Below are 21,087 nucleotides of genomic sequence, written 5' to 3' on the forward strand. Positions count from 1 at the left end.
TTTCAAGTTTAAAATGATGAAAGGAAATTTAAAATTTTTGAATTACAGTATTTTAAAAATAGTAGGTATTTACATCTGGTAAAATATTCAAAAGGGACAAATAGCCTCCCTTTCAGACCTGGTACTTAGAGCCATCTGTTCCTTTCCCCTTTGGGCAGATTTCTTGGAAGTCCCTCCAGAGATTGTTTGTATATACATAAGTGTTGTGTACTGTATTGCATCCTCCACCCCCCAACTTTTTGTGGGGGGAGCCACTATGCGTATTGTGGTATACTATAGGCACTCCTCTGTGCTTTTTTTTTTTTTTTTTAATGGAGGTTCTGGGGATTGAACTGAGGGCCTCCTGAGTGCTAAGCATGCACTCTGCCACTGGCCACACCTAGCCCCTTGTACTTTGTTTTTTTAACTTAACAATTGATCTTAGAGGGTTTTTTTGCATCCCATTTATTTATTCTTTTAAATTGAAGTATAGTTGATTTACAAGTTGTGTTAGTCTTTGGTGTAAAGCATAGTAATTCAGTTATACATATATATTCTTTTTCATTATAGGCTATTACAAGCTATTGAATATAGTTCCCTGTGCTATACAGTAGGACCTTGTTTATCTATTTTGTTATAGTACTTTGTATTTGCTAATCCCAAACTCTCAATTTATCCTCCCCCTCCTTTCCCCTCTGGTGACCATAAGTTTGTTTTCTATGATTGTGAGTCTATTTCTGTTTTGTAAATAAGTTCACTTGTGTCATTTTTTTTAGATTCCACGTATAAGTGATATCATATGATATTTGTCTTTCTTCTTTGTCTTGACTTACTTCACTTAGTATGACAGTCTTTAGTTCCATTCATGTGGCTGCAGTTGGCATTATTTCATTCTTTTTTAATGGCTGAGTAGTATTCCATTGTATAAATATACCACAACATCTGTATCCATTCATCTGTCCATTTAGGTTGCTTCCATGTCTCAGGTATTATAAATAGTGCTACAATGAACATTGGGGTGCATGTGTCTTTTTGAGTTAAGAGTTCCCTCTGGATATATGCCTAGGAGTGGGATTGCTGGATCATAGGCTAACTCTATTCTCAGTTTTTTAAGGAATCTCCATACCGTTTTCCATAACAGCTGCACCAAACTACATTACCACCAGCAGTGTAGGAAGGTTCCCTTTTCTCCACAGCCTCTCCAGCATTTATTGTTTGTGGACTTCTGAATGGTGGCCATTCTGACTGGTGTGAGGTGATCCCTCGTTGTAGTTTTGATTTGCATTTCTCTGATAATTAGCGATACTGAGCATTTTCTCATGTGCCTTTTGGCCATCAGTATGTCTTCACTGAAGAAATGTTTGTTTAGGTCTTCTGCCCATTTTTGGATTGGGTTGTTTGTTTTTTTGTTGTTAAGTTGTATGAGCTGTTTATATATTCTGGAGATTAAGCCTTTGTCAGTCACATCCTTTGCAAATATTTTCTCTCATGCCATGAGTTGTCTTTCTGTTTGTTTATGGTTTCCTTTGCTGTGCAAAAGGAAATTAGGTCCCATTTGTTTATTTTTGCTTTTATTTCTCTTGCTTGGGTAGACTACCCTAGGAGAACATTGCTAAAATTTATGTCAGAGAATGTTTTTGTTTTGCTTGTTTTCTTCTAGGAAGTTTATAGAATCTTATCTTATGTTTAAGTGTTTAAGCCATTTTGAGTTTGTTTTTGTGTGTGGTGTGAGGGAGTGGTCTAACTTCACTGATTTACACGCAGCTGTCCAGTTTTCCCGACACCGCTTGCCGAAGAGACTGTCTTTTCTCCATTGTATATTCTTACCTCCTTTATTGAAGAGTAATTGAAGATTAATTGACCATAGGTGGGTTGGAGATTGTTTTATGCTGCTACCCGAAGAAATTCTTCATTCTTTCTTACAACTGCTTGGAGAGAATAGAATTATTAAATCATCCCCGAAGGCTTAACACACTAGGGTTAGCTATTGTCACAGTGAATGGACTTAGTGCTTTTTTTTTTGAATACAGAGATCAGAAATTTCCTTTAGAATTGTTAAACTAGATGGTTTTTATTATATGTTGGGAAAATCTTAAGCCTTTTTTTTCTCTGTTTTTCAGATACCTGGACAGCTAAATGGAGTCTGAGCAACTGTTCCATGGAGGCTCCTATAGAAACAGCTACAACAGCATCACCCGTGTGAGCGGTGACGAGGAGCTCTCAGACGGGGCAGGTGTCATTATGGACTTCCAGACTTCTGAAGATGACAGTTTGGTAGACAGGGATGCAGCAGCCGGTAAGTTGGCGTCATGCTCCTGCTGTGCGTGATTGTGGACACTTACTGACGAGTATATACAGTGTTGTGCTGCAGTTATGTTTTGGGGTTATGGTGATTCATGTAACGTACATTTAACCTTTTTAAAATGTCCAGTTCATTGGCATTGAGTACATTCACAATGTTATCCATCTACCACTTGTGTCTAGCTCTAAAACATTTTCATTATCCCAAAAGAAGACTTTTTATTTGGGTAAACTTTAAAATTTAAACATAACATAATACAGAGAGGTGTTCAACTGTAATTGGGGTTTTCAGAAAAACAGAACAAATTGGATCTATATATAGAGACATAGAGAAAGAGATTTATTATGAAAGATTGGTTCACATGATTAGGGAGGCTGAAAAGTCCCACAATCTGCCATCTGCAGACTGAGGGCCCCGGAAAGCTGGTGGTGTAATTCCAGTCCAAACCTACAGGCCTGAGAACCAGGGGAGCCCATGACGTAAGTTCCAGTCCGAGTCTCAGGCCCACGTCCGGGAGGGCTGATGTCCAGGACAGGACAAGGTAATGTCCAGCTTAAGCAGGCAGCAAGCTCACCTTTCCTCTGCCTTTGTGCTCTGGTCAGATCTTCAGCTGATTGGATGTTGCCCGCTTACATTGGTGAGGGCGTCTTTTTTAGTGTTCCGATTCAGATGCTAATCTCTTCTGGAAAGACCCTACAGACACACACAGAAATAATGTTTTACTAGCTGTCTGGGCACCCTGTAGCCCAGTCAAGCTGACATGTGAGATTAACCATCACAATAGTCATCACATCACAAGTGCAGAAATTAGTGAATTCCTACAAAGTGAACACACTTATATAACTCCCCCTCCATCCAGAAAAAAAAATTACCATTTCCCCCAGAATCCTCCCTTGTTCCCTCTTCCAATTTCAAAGGTAACTGTTACTTTGAGTTCTGTCACCATAGATTAGTTTTGCAGGTATTTGAACTTTATATAAATGGAATTATATTATATACACTCTTGAGCCTGGTGTCATTTACTTATGTTTTTGATTCACTGTGTTGTTAAGCGTAGCAGTAGTTAATGAACTTCCGTGACCATGTAGTTTGCCATTGTGTAAATATGCTCGGTTTATCTATTCTATCCATCATATATTGTTAATGGATATTTACTTTTTTTAAAATTTTGCCTATTAATAATAATGCTGCTCAGAATTTTCACATGCATTTATTTTCGTTCACATCATGAACACCATTCTGTGGGATTTATACCTCAGAGTGGCATTCTTAGATGACAGGTGTGTGGGTCTCGGCACTGCCGGACTCTGTTGAAGGCAGTTCTGAAGTGGCTGTGGCCGGTACATTCTGACGGCAAGCAGTGTGGGAGAGTTCTGCCTGCTCCGCGTCTTCACCAGGACTTGACATTATCAGTTTTTTAAATTTTGGCTATTCTACTGTGAGTGCAGTAACCTCACATTTTGGTTTTAATTTACATTTGCCTAGTGATTGATGAGTTTGAGTGCTTTTTGTATGTTGATTGGCTTTTTAGATAGCCTCTTTCTTCTGGCCTGTTTTATAAGAGTTTACACCGTCTGATTGTGAGTCCTTTGTTAGATAATTGTATTTGTATTGTGAGTGTCCTCTCTCTCCGTGCTATGCCTTTTCACTCCTAATGGAATCTATTTATGAAGATGCCATCAGTTTTAATGAACCCCAATTACTCTTTTCCTTTTTCTGTTCTGTTTAAGATGGCTTCTCATACCTCAGGGTCATGAAGATATTCTCTCGTTTTCCTCTAGAAGTTTTATTTTTTGTGTCTTTCACATTTAGGTTTGTAATCTACCTGCAGTTTTATATGTTTTATATAGTAGTCAGTATCTGCAAATCCCAAAGTCCCAATTTATCCCTGCCCATCGCCTTTCCCTCCTGGTAACCATAAGTTTGTTTTCTATGTCTATGAGTCTGCTTATGTTTTATAAAGAAATTCATTTGTCTATTTTTTTTAGATTCCACATGTAAGTGACGTCACTTGGTGTTTTTCTTTCTGTGCCTGACTTACTTCACTGAGAATGACAATCTCCAGGCCCATGCATGTTGCTGCAGATGGCACAACTTCATTCTGTTTATGGCCAAGTAGTATTCCATTGCATGTATATATACACACATATCTGGATCACCTGTGGGTCTTTGTCTGTTGCGTCTTTTTCTCTTGGCTCTCAGTCCTGGCCCTGACTCCACATGGGCTCTGCAGATTTTTATCGAATGCTGGATATTGTGTGCATGTAATTACAGGTGCTCTGGATGACGGCATCTTCACCATAGTGTATTTAGTTTTTTTCCCTTGGCAGACAGGTAGTCTAGGAGCAAATTCCAGTGATCCCATCAGATGCAGAGACTTTGCAGCATGGTTTCAGACTTTCTGAGGGTGAACCTTTTTGGTTCACTTTATTTTTAGGGCATAGCCCTTAAGGATTTTAGTAGAAAGCCTCATGTGTTTCCCAAGAACCTTTCTCTCTGTCAGGCCCTGGAGTTCAGTTCCTGTCTTGCTGGCGTTTTGAGACTGATGGCAGCTCTGTTCCTCATTTCAGTCTCTTAAACACCGTCCTGTGCTTAGTTTCTCGGCCCCTTGCTCATGAAGTTTAGGAATTGTAAATATTTTCAGGGAAAAGCATCATGGCATGAACTGTTCTGTCTCTTCTCCAGGATGTTGGCCGTTCAAGTCCCCTGGCCTTGGTGGTTCTGTCTCCGTGACCCAAGAGCCTGGCGCAGGCTTTCGGTCTGACTTTCCGCTGGGCCTCTGAGTCCCTGTGCTGTGAACCAGGAAGTGGCTCAGGGCGCACGGTGGCTGAGGCTGCTGGCTTGACCCGTTTCACTTCTTTTCACGATGTTGGCGCTGCCTTGTGTGCTCTCTGGCTCTTTTGAATGTTCTTTGATTTAGAAAAAACAACAAGAACAGTATTTTGCTGTTATTAGTCATTTGCTTTCTTCATTCTTGATGGATTTCCCCCCGTAATTTCAATTACAACGTTATAAACCAGATAAACACATGTATTCATCATTTGGAAACTCAGGCAAAATTTAGCAGCATCCATCTTTCTGAGCTCGAGGAGCTCCTTGGCCCTTTGCTTGCAGCAGAGAATTAACGCAGGGCGGTGGGCAAACGCGGGGGGACCAGGCTCTGTCCAGCTTCCCACAATGCCAGCCAGTGTTGGTGATGTCTTCATTCGCGGTTTCCCATAGGAGAGGGCGGCGAGGAGGAAGGCAGGGGCATGGGTGCAAAGAAGGGTCTTCTTTTGTTCTTTTTCTTATCAAGGGATGTAATTTTCCTGGAACCCAGTCTGTAGACTTCCTCTTACTCACTGGCCAGAATCGGGTTGCATGCCCACACCTAGGCTGATCGCCCACACGGAGGGGTGGGGTTACTGACTGGTGAGAAGAATCACGATGTGTTCCCTGGAATTAGGCACATTACCAGCCAAACAAAATTAAGGTTCTGTTAGCAAGGGAGAAGTTGGAGTGACTGTAGGGTGAGCAGCCATTGGTGTTTTCCACAGCGAGCCTGACCTCAGAGGTAGCCTCGCTGAAGGTACAAGACGTGTAACAGCAGTTGACGGTGACTGTGCAAGTGCTACGCTGGGTGGTACAGATCCTAGATATCACATCTTGAGAAAGGGATGTAGTTAGATACCTCTTTAGAACTGGGAAGAGTGTTCTAGAAGGGGAGATGACGCATGAAGGCCCAGCAGTAGGAGAAGTCATCGTGTCGTAAGGCAGTGCGTGTCCTTCTGTAAGACAGTGACACCTGGCTCCCGGCAAAGCCGACGTGGTTCCCTTCATGGCCGCTGGGAAGGGAACATCCTGGGAGTGGGGGCCTCACATGAGACCTCCTGGCCTGGGCGAGGGGAGCTCATTTCTGTGTCTGTCAGTGTCTGTGGGGCGTGGAAGTGCACAGTAGGACAAGCAGTTGGGTATGAAATAGTCTTTTATGACTCAGTACCTCTTTAAACATCAACAAATAAGAAATAATTACTGGAAAGAACAAACAGTGTTTTGGCATTTGTGTTGAATGGAAATCTTATGGTCCTTGGCTTTCCAGTTGCAGACCTGGATTTACATCTCGGCTCTGCCAGTTACTAGCTCCATGACCTCCGTGAGTCACTTAGCTTTCGTTTTTTCCTCTTTGACCAGTAGGGGCACTCCTGTCTTCCCTGTTTCTTTCCCTGTGGGTATGTTAGACTCTGCCCACCCTCCAACCCCGACTCAAGCAGTTTCCTTTGAATTTAGCATTCGAGCGAGGTGTCAGGAACATTTCCAGTAGCATAAAAAGGACACAGCTCTGCAGCTAAACCTTGACTCTGGGTCAGGGCTTAGGTTGTAGAGATAAACCACTTTGGATTCCACTGGCCCCATTAGCTAACTGAGTTATTTACATGCTGCGTAGCTCTTGGTTTGAAGCTCACTTAAAGAGATGGGCCTACGGATCTCAAAAATGAAATCATCTCATTGGCTCAGAGTGAATACTAAATAATCCAGAACACACTGTGATTAAAAAATACCAATTACTGTGAATAATGACAAGTTGTCAATATCTAAAATTTAAACTAGTGAAAAGCTGAAAAAGTAGACCTGATATGTATTTATATTAAGTATATAGAGTGAGTCACTTGAGTCTATAATTCATGTCCTTTAGAAAACGCAGGAATTTTCATTACAGGTAGCAGGAAGAGAGGGCCAAGATTCTGTTGTCAGAGTTGTATTCATGAAAGAGAACCACACGGTTCTTGCTTCATTGAAAAGGAAACACACGAGTGTGCACCTGCACAGCTCCAGCGTTATTCTTAGGGAGAGCTGTCTCCCCGGAAGTAAGGAAAAGGAGAGTCAGCCGCCTGTCTCGCAGATTAACTTCCAGTGATTAGCTTGTGTTGATCATGGTAATGAATTTAAAATTCAGATTATTGTATCCCTTCTTACCACGTGTGCAGTGTGAGCATCATGACTTCCTTGCTGTTTCCAGAGTCACTCCCAGGGTTTCAGGTCACCAACGTGGTGAGGGGGACAGCGGCGTTGAGAGAGCCCACTCTTCTTGCTTCGGTTTCCTGTCTGTAGGTGACCTTTACCCAAACTTTGGAAATACGTCACATGTAAGGTGTTGTGTCTTTTTTCCAGAATCTTGGGGCACATGATAACTTGGAGTGGAATCGAGAGACATTACATAGATTGTTCATTCTGTGTCACACCCTGAGCCTCAGAATTCGGAGACCACGCGTGTGGCATACTGAGCTATGAGGTGGATTGTTCTAAACAGGGTCCTGTGACCCTTCCATCTCTGTCGAAACCTAACTTCCCTTCTGAGCTATTACAAGAGATCCCAGCGTTTTCATTTGAATGTCTGTTGTTCGAGTTAGCTTTATTCACAATGTTTGTGATTTTATTGGTTGCATTCCCTTCTGGGTGGTGAACTTGTAAATACTGTCTACAGGAGGAGAGGCTCTGGCGAAGTGGATGCAGAGGGACCAGGCCAGAAGCTGCAGTTATTGTTATTTTTAATTGAATTAATAAAAGATTGAGATTTTTCTTTTAATTTTTAATATGGTAAATATTGATAGCTGTAACCTACGTTAAAAAAAAAAACTTGTTAGAGTCCTCAATAATCTTTTAAGAACAGAAAAGGATCCTAAAAACAGAAGGTCTGAGAACTACTGCCCTAAAAGATATACTTAATTATAGTCAAAGCCAAGCATTTTGTAGATATGTGAGAGAATGCTATTTTGTTTTACCTTTTTTTTTAATGTGTGTGGTAGTTAACTCCCTTTCAAGTTTATCATGGCTGCAATGATCGTGACCTTGTCCTATGGAGTATAAGTTTTGGACCTTTTCTTCCAGCAGGTACAAAATTATTTCCAAAACCACTCCCGACCCTGCCCATGAGCACAGCCTCCACTTTCCCTTAAGAGGCCTTCTAGTGGCTTCTGTTCAGTCTTAGGTTTTGTCAGGCTCTTCCCCTTCTGAAGGAAAACAAGCTGGATGTCAGTAAAACCTTGTTAAAATTCTAAAATCACTGCTAACACATATATCAAACCGCCAGCAAAATAGGTAAATAAGTAAATAGACCTCGATGACTTCTGAAACCCTCGATGTGGCCCATCCAGTCCACGATACTGTGCACCACGTCGATGGACCCTGCCAGAACCTCGTTAAGTAATCAGTGCCTGGACCACATGACAGCAGTGCCCTCGTGGAGTTAGGTCTTGTGAGGCCAGTTCTAATCCATGCCCCAACTAACATGGCGGTCTTGGCAGAGGTAGGCAACAAGCCTTTTGAAGTGACAAGGAGTGCTCTGTGAGCCTCTGACCCAGGAGGGAAAAAGCAGGCTCTGTCTCCCACCGAGACTTCCCATGGGCCTCCTCACCACTCAGATTTCAGCTCGTGTACCTACCTGTTGTCTAATCCTTCAGGGGCCCTGTCTGGGTCTCCTGCTGCCCCTGCCACTCACCTCCCACAGGGCAGGCTCTGCTGTCACCTCAGACTCACTGGGTCCCTTGAGCACCAGCTGAGTCCCCACCACTGAGGCTCCACCAGATGGAGAGCAGGCTGCTTTCCACCTTTTGTGTTCTGGGTCCCAGGAAGGGGATGGAGTCAAGGCTAAGACAGAGAGGGAATGGCTGTGGGTTCTCTGAGGGGCTGACTGTCCTCTGACCTCCTGAATGCTCCTCACAGCACCAAAGCCTTGTCCACAGCTCTCTGGTTCTCCTTTCCTTTTTGCCAGGCAAAGCCCTAAGACTTCTGCTCTCAAGCCAGAATCATAAGTTGTGTGGGATCCACGGTTTTGCCTGCTCCTGCCCATCGACTAAGCCCCAGCTCCACGCTGTTTTTGGAGCAGGAAGTCCCTCCCTCCTTCATCAAAGAAACTCACTGTTTCAGCTGGTCCAGCGGTCCACTGCACTCATCACAGTAAGGGAGGGCACATTCCTATCTGCAGGAGAGCAGGAAGCCATCGTACGGCCTGTGCTAAGAACACTACCTGGATGTGACGCCTAGTGTGACAGCGTGACTCCCGGCAGAATGGAAGCCCTGAAGACAGACCTGGTGTCTTCTTGATGCATTAAATGATGGTTTTTCCTAGAAAATCGCCTGTTTCTAGTGGCCCTTCCTATATATTTGAAAAATGAGCTCAGCCAGCCCCATCACAGGTCTGAGTGGATCTGGGGCCACACTGCTCTCCCCTCAAGGATCCCTGCTCTTGGTCTCCTAGGACGGGGACACCTAATCCAATCACAAATCATTTTTCAACTGTAAATATGGATTTTCTTCTCAGGTGAGCGTGAATCCAGCCACTCTCTGCTGAATAAACCCATATCCTATCACAAGGAGCGTGGCGATCTCGCAGGACTTGTCTCTTTTCTCTCGAGATGAAGACATCTGCCTTGTGGAAAGTAGTCCCAATTACTGCAAGGCAAATGTCCTTTTAAGTCCGTGAAGAAATCCATCCATTGCCAGATTCGTTCCTACTTCACACCAGAGACTAACTGCTTTTCTCTCCATAAATAGGTTTCTTTCTCTGGCAAAGTGTGGCTTAGCCACTGTCCAGTGATTATACAGAGATTCTCTTCCAAGCAGGTTTGTAAAAGTCGTGGGGTTTGCACCATTCCCCATGAGACTAAGCCTGGTGTTCTGACAAGATAATTCCTGATTATTGTGAGTCAAAACTATTCCTAACTCTGGTGAAGCAACCCATCCATCTTTACATTATGTTTTATGTTACCCTTGAGAGTTACTCCTTTTCTCAACATATGCAGATTCCCTCCTAAGAAGCATAGAAACCCAGGCACTCTAGGGCAATTTTTAAAATCTTATCACAATTAGTATGGCAAATATCATGATATAATCCCTCTTACAGAGTTACAAAACTCACTGCTCTTGGGAGAGTAATCCCCATTATTGGAAGCCAAATCAAGTCTCAACAGGAGTGAAGAAATTACCATCATGAGATTATTTCCATTTGCAGCCCTGATTATAATTCCTTTTTACTGTAAATATGGGTTCCCTTCTCAGTTGAGAAGTAGCCAGGCACTCTTGGATGGTCACTCCTAACCTTCTCCAGGTGGTGCCAAATCTTACGAGATTTTCCCTTTTATCATGAGATTTAGCCCACTACTCTGGGGAAAGGAATTCTCATTTTGGAAATCAAATCCATTTCCCCCCTGAAGGGAAGAAATCACTTCATACCCAGATTCAGTCCTTCGTCACTCCTGAGTCTAAATCCATTTCTCTGTAAGGATGGATTTTTTCCTCAAGTGAGCATGAATCCAGCCACCGCCTATTGAATATACCCGTATTCTCTCACGAGGGACTCAGCAATCTCTCCAGTCTCTCAGAAACATAATCCCTGTTATTAGAAGCCGACTGTGTTCATAACACAGATGAAGGAATCATCATGGCTAATTGTACCCTTTTGCAGTCTTGGGAACAGATCACTTTTACTGTAAACATGGGCTCCCTTCTCAGGCTAGCTGGTGCCCAGGCACTCTCAGGTGATCAGCAATAGTCCTCTCCTGGTGAAGACGAATCTAGTGAGGTTTGTCATTTTCTCATGGGATTTAGCCCATTCTTCTGGGTAAAGTAATTCGCCTTATTGAAAATCAAAACTAATCACTCCCAAAAGGAAGAAATCGACAGATTCTGCCTTTCATCACTCCTGAGACTAACTCCTTTAGTCTGTAAGAACGGATTTTCTTCTCAGGGGATCGTGAGTCCAGCCACTCTTGGCTGAATTAACCCAGATCCTCTCACAAGGGGCTCAGCAACCTCGTGAGATTTGTCCCTTTTCTTGGGAATTAACTTGCCAGGACACCAGGCTTCGTCTCACAGGGAATGTTTCAAATCCCATGAGATTTTCAGATCCACTTGGAAGAGAACCCCTGGATAATCACTGGACAGTGGCTAAGTCACACTTCACCAGATAAAGAAACTCACATATGAGGAGAAAAGAAGTTAGTCTCTGGTGTGAAGTAGGAAAGATTCTGGCGATGGAAAAATTTCTTCACAGACTTGAGGAAATTTGCCTCACAATAATTGTGGTTGCACTCCCCAGAGAAGGGGACTTAGTCTCGTGAGAAAAGGTACAAGTCTTGCGGTACTGCCGAGTCCCTTGTGAGAGGATGTGGGTTTATTCAGCTGAGAGATGCTGGATTCATATCCGCCCGAGCAGATACCACGCCTGCTCTCCAGGGCTTCCATTCTGCTGGGAGTCACACTGTCACAATAGACATCAGGCCCATGTAGCCCTCTGTACAGTCCATGTGACAGCTTCCTGGTCTCCTCTAGATATGGATGCGTCCTCCCTTACTGTGATGAGTACAGTGGACCACTGGACCAGCTGAAACAGTGAGTTTCTTTGATTGAAGAAGGAGGAACTCCCTGGTCCCAAAACACCATGGAGCTGTGGGCTCCGTGGATGGGCAGGAGCAGGCAGAATCCTGGATTCCACACATTTTATGATTCTGGATTGAGAGCAGTAGTCTTCTGGCTTCTCCTGGAAAAGAGGAAAGGAGAACCAGAGAGCTGTAGACAAGGCTTTGGTGCTGTGAGGAGCATCCGGGAGGTCAGAGAAAAGTCAGCACCTAAGGAACCCATAGCCTCTCCCTCCCCATCTCAGCCCTGCCTCCATCCCCTTCCTGGGACCCAGAACACAAGGGGTGGAGAGCAACCTGCTCTCCCCAATGGTGGGGACTCAGCTGGTGCTCAGGGGACCCAGTGACCCTCAGGGGACAGCAGAGCCTGCCTTGTAGGAGGTGAGTGGCAGGGACAGAAGGAGACCCAGCCAGGGCCCCTGGAATACTAGGCAGCAGGCAGGTGCAGTAGCTAAAGTCTGAGATGTGAGGCGGCCCACAGGAAGCCTGGGTGAGAGACTCAGCCTGTCCTTTCCCTCCTGGGTCAGATTGTCATAGAGCACCTTCTGTCTTCCCGAGAGAGTAGTGCCCAGAGCAAATAGCCTGCCTGTCCTCACAGAGGTGACATTCAGCAGGGAGGGGCAGTGAGAGGGACAGAGCAGTGTGTCAGGCATCCCTGAAGACATGGAGAGGTTGTCATACCACTGACCAAGGGCAGTCACTTCCAAAGTCTTGTAGAAACCCCTCCTCTATGGTCAGGCCTACCTCTGCCAAGACCGCCATGTTAGATGGGACATGGATTAGAACCGGCCTCTGGACAGCAGGAGCCAAAGGCAAAAATGCCCACGTCGCCACAGGGCTGCCTTGGAAGTGCAGCATGGAAGGCAAGTCCAGGTCTCTGACTCTGCTGTCCCCGTGGCTACCCACAGGACCAAGTCCTCCATCCTGGGCACCTGGCTGCACCAGTGCCTAGAGGATTTCTACCAGCCCCCAGAATTTCCCTTCCTGAAGATGCTACTGGCCTACATAGAGCTCAGCATGCCTGGCTCAGACTTGGAGCACAGGCGCAGCTTCTCCTGGCACAGCGGGAGCACCTGGAGCCTAGAGGCAGAGGGTGACTGTGAGGAGGATGCAGGGTGGGTGATGGGGTGAGTGGGAAGGGGAAGGCCCTGGGCCAGACAGAGCGGAGCCTCTCGAGGTTGGGAGGACAGGGCCAGGAGCAATGAGGAGGCTTAGATCACTGTTCCCCTGGACTGCAGTCTAAGAACACTTCCTGGGGGTGGGATCTTGGACTGGGACCTCTCTGATTGTCAGTGAGGACTTTCCTGTCTTTGGGATACATGTGGAAATGCAGTCCTGTTGATGATAGTTTCCCTTCGTGGAGGTACAGCACCAGCTCCAGAACCCACTGTGGAAACACCAGCAGACCGAGAGCCAGCTACACCTGTCCTGCCTGTGACAGCTCCAGAGCCAGAGCAAAGGACACTGCTGTCAGTGTTAGTCAGTCTCTCCTGACTCCCCTCACTGCAGTGCTGGGACTCCCAATGCTCCTTATGTGTCTATACACTTTCTGATTATTCTGATTATTCTCATCAGAGATAACTTACTACTTGTGGCCTGCTGTGTCTGTCTGTATAATATATAGGGAGAGTGATTATCATTGTTTTTGCTTTAAATAAAAATTTTAAAAATTAAAAATAAGGGAGGTCACCGAGTAGCAGCATCCTGGATGTGATCCATCCAAGGGAATTTCAAATTGCAGCAGCGGCACCCAGTTGAGCTCATATGAGCAGAAAGAGCCTTAAGAAAATATGTCAGGTGCATGAGAATTGGCAGGAAGTTTAGAGCCTCATGCCAGGGCCCCTGGGAGCTACTCACAGGCCCTGCCACCCCTCAGGCTGCCCCCGCAGTGCCCCTCTGCACCACCCCTGCTCCAGCTTCCAGGACTGGCATCTTTGCCATTCATCTTCTGCAGGGGAAGGAACCTTTTGCCCAAATCGACAAATGGGGAAAAAGGAGTGGCCATCATGTCTAATCAAAGTAAGGACAGGGTGATCCCATGGTCTGAGGTAACTGAGTGTGTTCATGATCAGCGCCTCTCTTCTCTGCCCAGAGATGGAGCCCCTGATGCAAAGAACATGGGTCTTCGGATGGAGGAAGTTCCAAGTTCTCCCTGGAAGAGGAAAGACAGAAGGCCCTGATATAACTGGGAGCAGATGAAGTGGAGACCAGAAGACCAAAAGGAAGAGCTGCCTGGGCTGAAGCTCCAACTTCATTGTTAGGAGCACAGGCTCCGTGTCAATTTGTAGGGCTTGGCCAAAAATCATCACATCAAAGTCTGAATGCAAAGCCAAATTCACCTCTAGAAAATGCCTTCAGTATAGAACCCCAAACATCCCTTGGCCAGTTGGAGGTGTGGGAAACTTGAGAAACTGTGTAACTCATGACAGACCTGGGGTTAAGTAACATACTCCAGAGTTCTTAGAAACCCACAAAACAAAACTCTAAGGACTTCTGATTCTGCTAAGGGTCTCACCTGGTAAAGCCTTTAAGCAGATGCCTCGATGTCAGCCAATCATGGAAAACTTGGGGTCCATCTGCAAGAACGTGTAGTCAGTCTGCAAAGGCCTTCCAATCCCCTTGTAAGTCTCCCACCTATATATTCTGCAGGGTTTACTTTCAAAAGTCCTTCAACTCCTCAACCACCCAGGAACATACTTGCAGTTATAGGTGAAGGTGGTGTTCACCTGGTTTGCAAACCTTGCAAACAATGAACCAGTCCTTTTGCTTCAAGATAACACTGATTATTTTCCAGGACTTAAATCTAGGTTTAGGGTGACATTAGCCATAGTGCATAACTCATTTAGATTTACTGTTTCCAGGTCTTCACTGAGTATTTAGTATAGGTCAAGCACTGTGCAGAGAGCAGACTGGGAACTGATTGAGGAGAATTCTGATCTGAGCAAAGCTCTGAATCCAGAGAAAGAGAGAAGACGTGGTGTGAATGCTTGCCATCCTAGGATAAAAGGATAGAGATCATGAGCAGGAAGTTCAGGGAGTGATCCTAGATTTGGAACCTGCCTGTGTAAGATAGAATTTGGCTCCAATTTCAGAGAAGAACAAGACATGGTTGTTGAGAAACCTGGGAGCAGGAACAATAGAAACTGGTCCTTTAATTAAAAGCATTATAAGGAATATTATGCAGCCATTAAATTCATGTTTTCTAAAGTTTTAAATGGATGTGATAATTACTCATGTGAAAAAGTGACTGGTAATGTCGGGTAGTCTCATTTTTTCAAGTTCTACATAAATTTAGGTGAAATTAGATAAATATGTTGTGTGATAGATTTCTCATTTTTGTTTAGGTTTTAGTGTTAATATAAACATCAAAGTGCCATAAATGTCCTTGGTTGGATAGACTAACTTCTATATATCAGACACACAGAGCTGGGATGTGGACAGGTGTCCCCAGCATGTTCCCAGCCTCTCCCTTCAGGTCCTGTGATGCAGTGACCTCCTGTCTGTTCTCTGCTCTGGACCCAGGGCCTGACTCAGGTACTCCACCAACGCTCCCTGAAACATTGCACTTAGGAAGTGCCCTGTTGTGTCATGGTCCAGACAAGGACTTCCACTATAAGGGAACACCGAAACTTTTAATCTTACAGAATTTGGTTTCTTCTAACAGCAAGACCGATGGTGTGCAAGTGTGAATGTTGGCTACTTATCTGAAAAATCCATGAAACCAAGCAGCACTCATGCCATTTCTCACAAGGCCACCAGAGGGCGCTGTGTAACTGCTTATGAGAAACACTGCTCCATTCAAAAGTGGTCCTTTCTAATTTAACCTTCATTAGAACATGTTTTATAAACTGAGGATTTTTTTAAGGGGGTTGTGTGTGTGTGTGTGTGTGTGTGTGCGTGTGTGTGTATACACACAGACATATATACATATATGTGTATATATATATTTATATATGTTTTTCTTATTCAATCTCATGTGGAAGCTAAAGTAAGTCTACTAAAAGTCACAAATATAAGGTGATCCTCTGAGTGGAAATTGTCCCTTGTGACACCTAGACATGTGAAATTCTGTGTCCAACCCCTATCTGTGTCCACCTCTCTTTCTTCCTCTCTCCCATCAACCATCTGTAAACATCTACTTAAGTAAAACACTTTGACAATCACTGTAAAGTAGCCAGAGATATTTTAAAACATGTTGCCTCCTGCTTGTGCAATGTAGATCTTTGGGTAGCAAGTGATCTGCTCACAAGACAGCGGAGTTATCCCTGAATACCTAGGAGACAGTTGAATGTGGGCAGTAGGTCTCAGTGGGAGTCACTCAAAGGGAAATTCTCCTACTCAGCACAGCCAGGGTGGGGTCCACAATGTCTCCCTTGCCCAGAGCACTGAGTCTGCTTTCCCCTGGGGAACTTTGCTAACATCCTGTGTATCCTGAAGGAGCATCAGGGTCAGAATAATGAATAATGATTTTAAGAATTGTGAGAGAGGGATAGGTCATGATTTTAATTATCTGGTACTCTGCCTACAACAGCCTTCTCTGTACTTTATTATAACTGAGGCTCAGCCACTTGGGAACAGAGTCTATGCCTTGGTTTCCAGTGTATTACAGGTCTCCAGCCCAGCACTTGGCCAAGAAGACATGCAAGTATTTCTAAATGAATACCTTTGGGAGGCAAGATGTGACAGGTTTGAGAATGTATTTGAAATTTGTCTTTACCAGTGAGCTTGTTTGTTTGTTTGTTCTACTTGTGGCCTTTTCTTCTCTGCTTAGAGAAGTTCCTTTAGCATTTGTTGTAAAGCTGGTTTGGTGGTGCTTAATTCTTTTATCTTTTGCTTGTCTGTAAAGCTTTTGATTTCTCCAGCAAATCTGAACAAGAGCCTTGCTGGATATAATATTCTTAGCTGTTGGTTTTTCTTTCATCACTTTAAATATATCATGCCACTCCCTTCTGGCCTTCAGGGTTTCTGCTGAAAAAGCAGCTGATAACCTTATGGGAGTTCCTTTGTATGTTATTTGTTGCTTTTCCTTTGATGCTTTTAATACTCTCTCTTTATCTTTAATTTTTGAAATTTTACGGATAATCTGTCTTGCTGTGCTCCTCTGTGGGGTAATCCTGTGTGGGACTCTGTACTTCCTGGACTTGGGTGACTGTTTGCTTCCCCACATTAGGGAAGTTTTCAGCTATTATCTCTTCAAATATTTTCTTGGGCCTTTTTTCTGTTTCTTCTCCTTCTGGGATCCCTGAATGTGAATGTTGTGTGCTCTATATTGTCCCAGAGGTGTCTTAAACGGTCTTCATTTGTTTTCATTCTCTTTTTTTTTTTCTGTTCTTTTTCTTTAGCTCACTGATTTTTGTCATATTTATTAAATGTTTTAAAATTTAAGTACAGTCAGTTACAATGGATCCATTTCTTGTGTATAGCATAATGTCCCAGTCATGCATATACATACATATATTTATTTTCATTAAACATTATTACAAGATATTGAATGTAATTCCCTGTGCTATACAGAAACTTTTTTTTGTTAATCTATTTTTATATATAGTAGCTAACATTTGTAAATCTCAAACTCCCAAATTTTTCCCTGGTAACCATAAGATTGTTTACTATGTCTTTGAGTATGTTTCTGTTTTATAGATGAGTACTTCAGTTTGGTTTTTTTTTTTTTTTTTAGATTCCACATATGAGTGATACCATATGGTATTTTCTTTCTCTTTCTGGCTTACTTCACTTAGAATGACATTCTCCAGGGACATCCATGTTGCTGCAAATGGCATTAGTTTATTCTTTTTTTTTTTATCATTGAGTAGTATTCCATTGTATAAATATATCACGACATTTTATCCAGTAATCTTTCAGTGATCATTTAGGTTGCTGCCATGTCTTGGCTATTGTATATAGTGCTGCTATGAACATTGAGGTGCATGTATCTTTTCAAATTGAAGTTCCCTCTGGATATATGCCCAAGACTGGGATTGCTGGATCATATGGTAAGTCTATTTTCAGTCTTTTGAGGAGTCTCCATACTGTTTTCCATAATGGATGCACCAAGCTGCATTCCCACCAACAACGTAGGAGGTTGTTGTTTTTTTTTTTCTCCACACCCTCTCTAGCATTTATCTTTTATGAACTTTTGAATCATGGCCATTTTGACTAGTGTGAGATGATATATCATTGTAGTCTTGATATGCATTTCTCTGATAATTAGTGACATTGATCATTTTTTCATGTGCCTGTTGGCCATTTGTATGTCCTCATTGGAGAATTGCTTGTTTAGGTCTTCTGCCCATTTTTGGATTGGGTTTTGTTTTTTTTTTTTTAATTAAGTTGGGTGAGCTGTTTATATATTCTGGAAATTAAGCCTTTGTCAGTCTCATTTTTTACAAATATTTTCTCCCATTCTGTAGGTTGTCATTTTGTGTTGCTTTGCTGTGAAAAAGCTTATAAGTTTAATTAGGTCCCATTTGTTAATTTTTTATTTTATTTCTATTGCCTGGGTAGACTACCATAGGAAAACATTGCTAAGATTTATGTCACAGAATGTTTTGCCTATGTTTTCTTATTGTGTCTTGTCTTATATTTAAGTCTTTAAGCCAATGTGAGCTTATTTTTGTGTATGGTGTGAGGGAGAGCTCTGACTTCATTGATTTACATGCTGCTGTCCAGTTTTCCCAGCACCACTTGCTGAAGAGACTGTCTTTTCTCCATTGTATGTTCTTGCTTCCTTTGTCAAAGACTGTAGGTCTGTGGGTTTATTTCTGGGCTCTTTATTGTGTGCTACTGATTCATATATTTGTCTTTATGCCAATACCACACTGTTTTGATTACTGTAGCTCTGTATTATTGTCTGAAGTTTGGGAGGGTTATTCCTTCAGCTTTATTCTTTTTCTTCAGTATTGCTTTGGCAGGTCTAGGTCTTTTGTGATTCTGCACAAATTTTAATATTATTTGTTCTAGTTCTGTGAAAAATGTCCTGGGTAATTTGATATGGATCATATTAAATTGGTAGATTGCCTTGGGCAGTGTGGCCATTTTAACAATATTGATTCTTCCAATCCAAGAGCATGGGGTATCTTTCCATTTTGTTAAGTCATCTTTAATTTCCTTAATTAATATTTTGTATAAGTCTTAATTTGTATAAGTCTCTATGTATAAGTCTTTCACCTCCTTGTTCAGATTTATTCCTGTTTGTTTTCGATTCAATTTTAAAAGGGATCATTTCTAAACTTTCTTTTCCTGCTAATTCATCGCTAGTGTAGAGAAATGTACTGATTTCTGTATGTTAATCTTGTATCCTGCTATCTTGCCAAATACTTTCACCATCTCTAGTAGTTTTTGTGTAGAGCTTTTAGGGTTTTGTATATATAGTATCATGTCATCTGCATAAAGTGACAATTTTACGTCTTCTCTCCAATTTGGATCCCTTTTTATTTCTTTTTCTTGCCTGATTGCTGTGGCTAGAACTACCAAGACTATGCTGAATAAAAGTGTGTGAGAGTGGGCATCCTTGTCTTGTTCCAGATTTTAGTGAGAAGGCTTTCAGTTTTTCACCACTGAGTATTATGCTGGCTGTGGGTTTGTCATCAATAGCTTTTACTATGTTGAGATATGTTCCCTCTATACCCACCTTGGTAAGAGTTTTTATAATAAATGGGTGCTGAATTTTATCAAATGCTTTTTCTGCATCTATTGAGATGATCATGTGGTTTTTGTCCTTTCTTTTGTTGATGTGGTGTATCACATTGATTGATTTGCTTATGTTGAACCATCCTTGTATCCCTGGAATGAACCAACTTGATAATGGTGTATGATCTTTTTAATGTGCTGTTGGATTCTGTCTGCTAATATTTTGTTGAGGACTTTTGCATCTATGTTCATCAATGATACTGACCTGTAATTTTCCTTTTTGCTTGTATATTTGTCTGGTTTCAATATCAAGGTGATGGTGGCTTCATAGAATGAGTTTGGGAGTTCGCCTTCTTTTCAGTCTTTTGGGAGAATTTGAAAAGGACTGGTATGGGTTCTCCTTTGTATGTTTGGTATAATTCTCCGATGAAGCCATTTGGTCTTGAGCTTTTATTTGTAGGGAGGTTTTTTTTTGTTTTGTTTTGTTTTTATTGCTGACTCTATTTCATTTGTACTGATTGGTTGGTTCAAGTGGTATATTCTTGTTTCAGTCTTCATGGACTGCATGTTTCCAGAAACCTGTCCACTTCTTCTGGGTTGTCCAATTTGTTTCCATGTGGTTGTTCATAGTATTCTTGTATGGTTTTTTGTATTTCTGTGGTATTGGTTGTAATTTCTCCTTTTTCCTTTCTTATTTTGTTCTTTCTCTTTGTTTCTTGGTGAGCCTAGCCAGAGGTGTGTCAGTTTTGTTTACTCTTTCAAAACAGCTTCTTGGTTTAATTGTTTTTTTTTTCTATTTTTTAATCTCTATTTTATTTCCTCCCTGATCTTTATTATCTCCTTCTTTCTGAGGAATTTAGGTTTTGTTTGCTTTTCTTTTTCTAATCCTTTTAGATGGCAGATTAGGTTGTTTACTTGAGATTATTCTTGTTTTTTGAGGAAGGCCTGTATCACTATGAACTTCCCTCTTAGGACTGCTTCTCCTGCATCCCATAGCTTTTGTGTGGTTGTGTTTTTCTTGTTTATGTCAAAGTATTTTTTTAATTTCTTCTCTGATTTTATCATTGACCCATTGTTTTTTTAGTAGCATGTTGTTTAATCTCCATACTGTTGTTTTATTCCTCCTTTGCTTTTCTGTGGTTGATTTCTAGTTTCATGGCATTATGGTCAGAGAAGATGCTTGAAATAATTTCTATCCTCTTGTCTCAGTCCTTGAGTCTAAAATACTGAGATCAAGGTGTCACCAGGGCCATTTTCTACCTGAAGGCACTAGAGAAGAATGTGTTCAAGTCTCTCTCCTTGGCTGTGACAGTATAACTCCAATCTTAACATGGTTTTATTTCTGTGTTCTTAACTAATTATTTCTGTAATGACCCTATTTCCAAATATGGTCACATTCTGAGATACTGGGAGTAAGAACTTCAACACATAAATTTGGGGGGGCACAATTCAGCCTGTAACAGTAGTGTATTAATTAAAATAATTTTCTTCACAACATCTGTTCAGATGCCTCCTCTGCACTAATGAAATACTATCATATTTTATTTGTACTTGTTAGTTTTTAATGAGCTTAGTGAACTCTGCACTTGTGATAGGCACATTTTATTATATATAAATTCAACAAAATATATTGGGAGTACATTTAAGAAAAAAGAAAGACATGGTAAGAACTTTGAATAAATATATGTAGAACTAAATTTCTCATCTTCCTAGACCCTCAAAACTCTAGACTTAAGTGCACTTTAAAGAATGTATGATAGTAATTTTGTGAGCCATTTACCATCA

General features: G+C 42.2%; 1 long non-coding RNA gene across 2 annotated transcripts in view; it reads left to right on the plus strand.

Moving 5' to 3' along the window:
* Positions 1–21,087, plus strand: part of LOC123619403 (uncharacterized) — a 56,339-nt gene that overhangs the window by 28,632 nt on the left and 6,620 nt on the right. The window contains exons 3-4 of one of the 2 annotated variants that reach the window (XR_006728003.2): positions 2,100–2,275; positions 13,766–17,377. This is a non-coding gene — a long non-coding RNA (uncharacterized LOC123619403). Of the gene's footprint in view, positions 1–2,099; positions 2,276–13,765; positions 17,378–21,087 lie in introns of those variants that run through there. The other variant, XR_012510567.1, reaches the window with a different exon arrangement.

Source organism: Camelus bactrianus, chromosome 12 (assembly GCF_048773025.1).
Source record: "Camelus bactrianus isolate YW-2024 breed Bactrian camel chromosome 12, ASM4877302v1, whole genome shotgun sequence".
Classification (NCBI taxonomy): Eukaryota; Metazoa; Chordata; class Mammalia; order Artiodactyla; family Camelidae; genus Camelus; species Camelus bactrianus.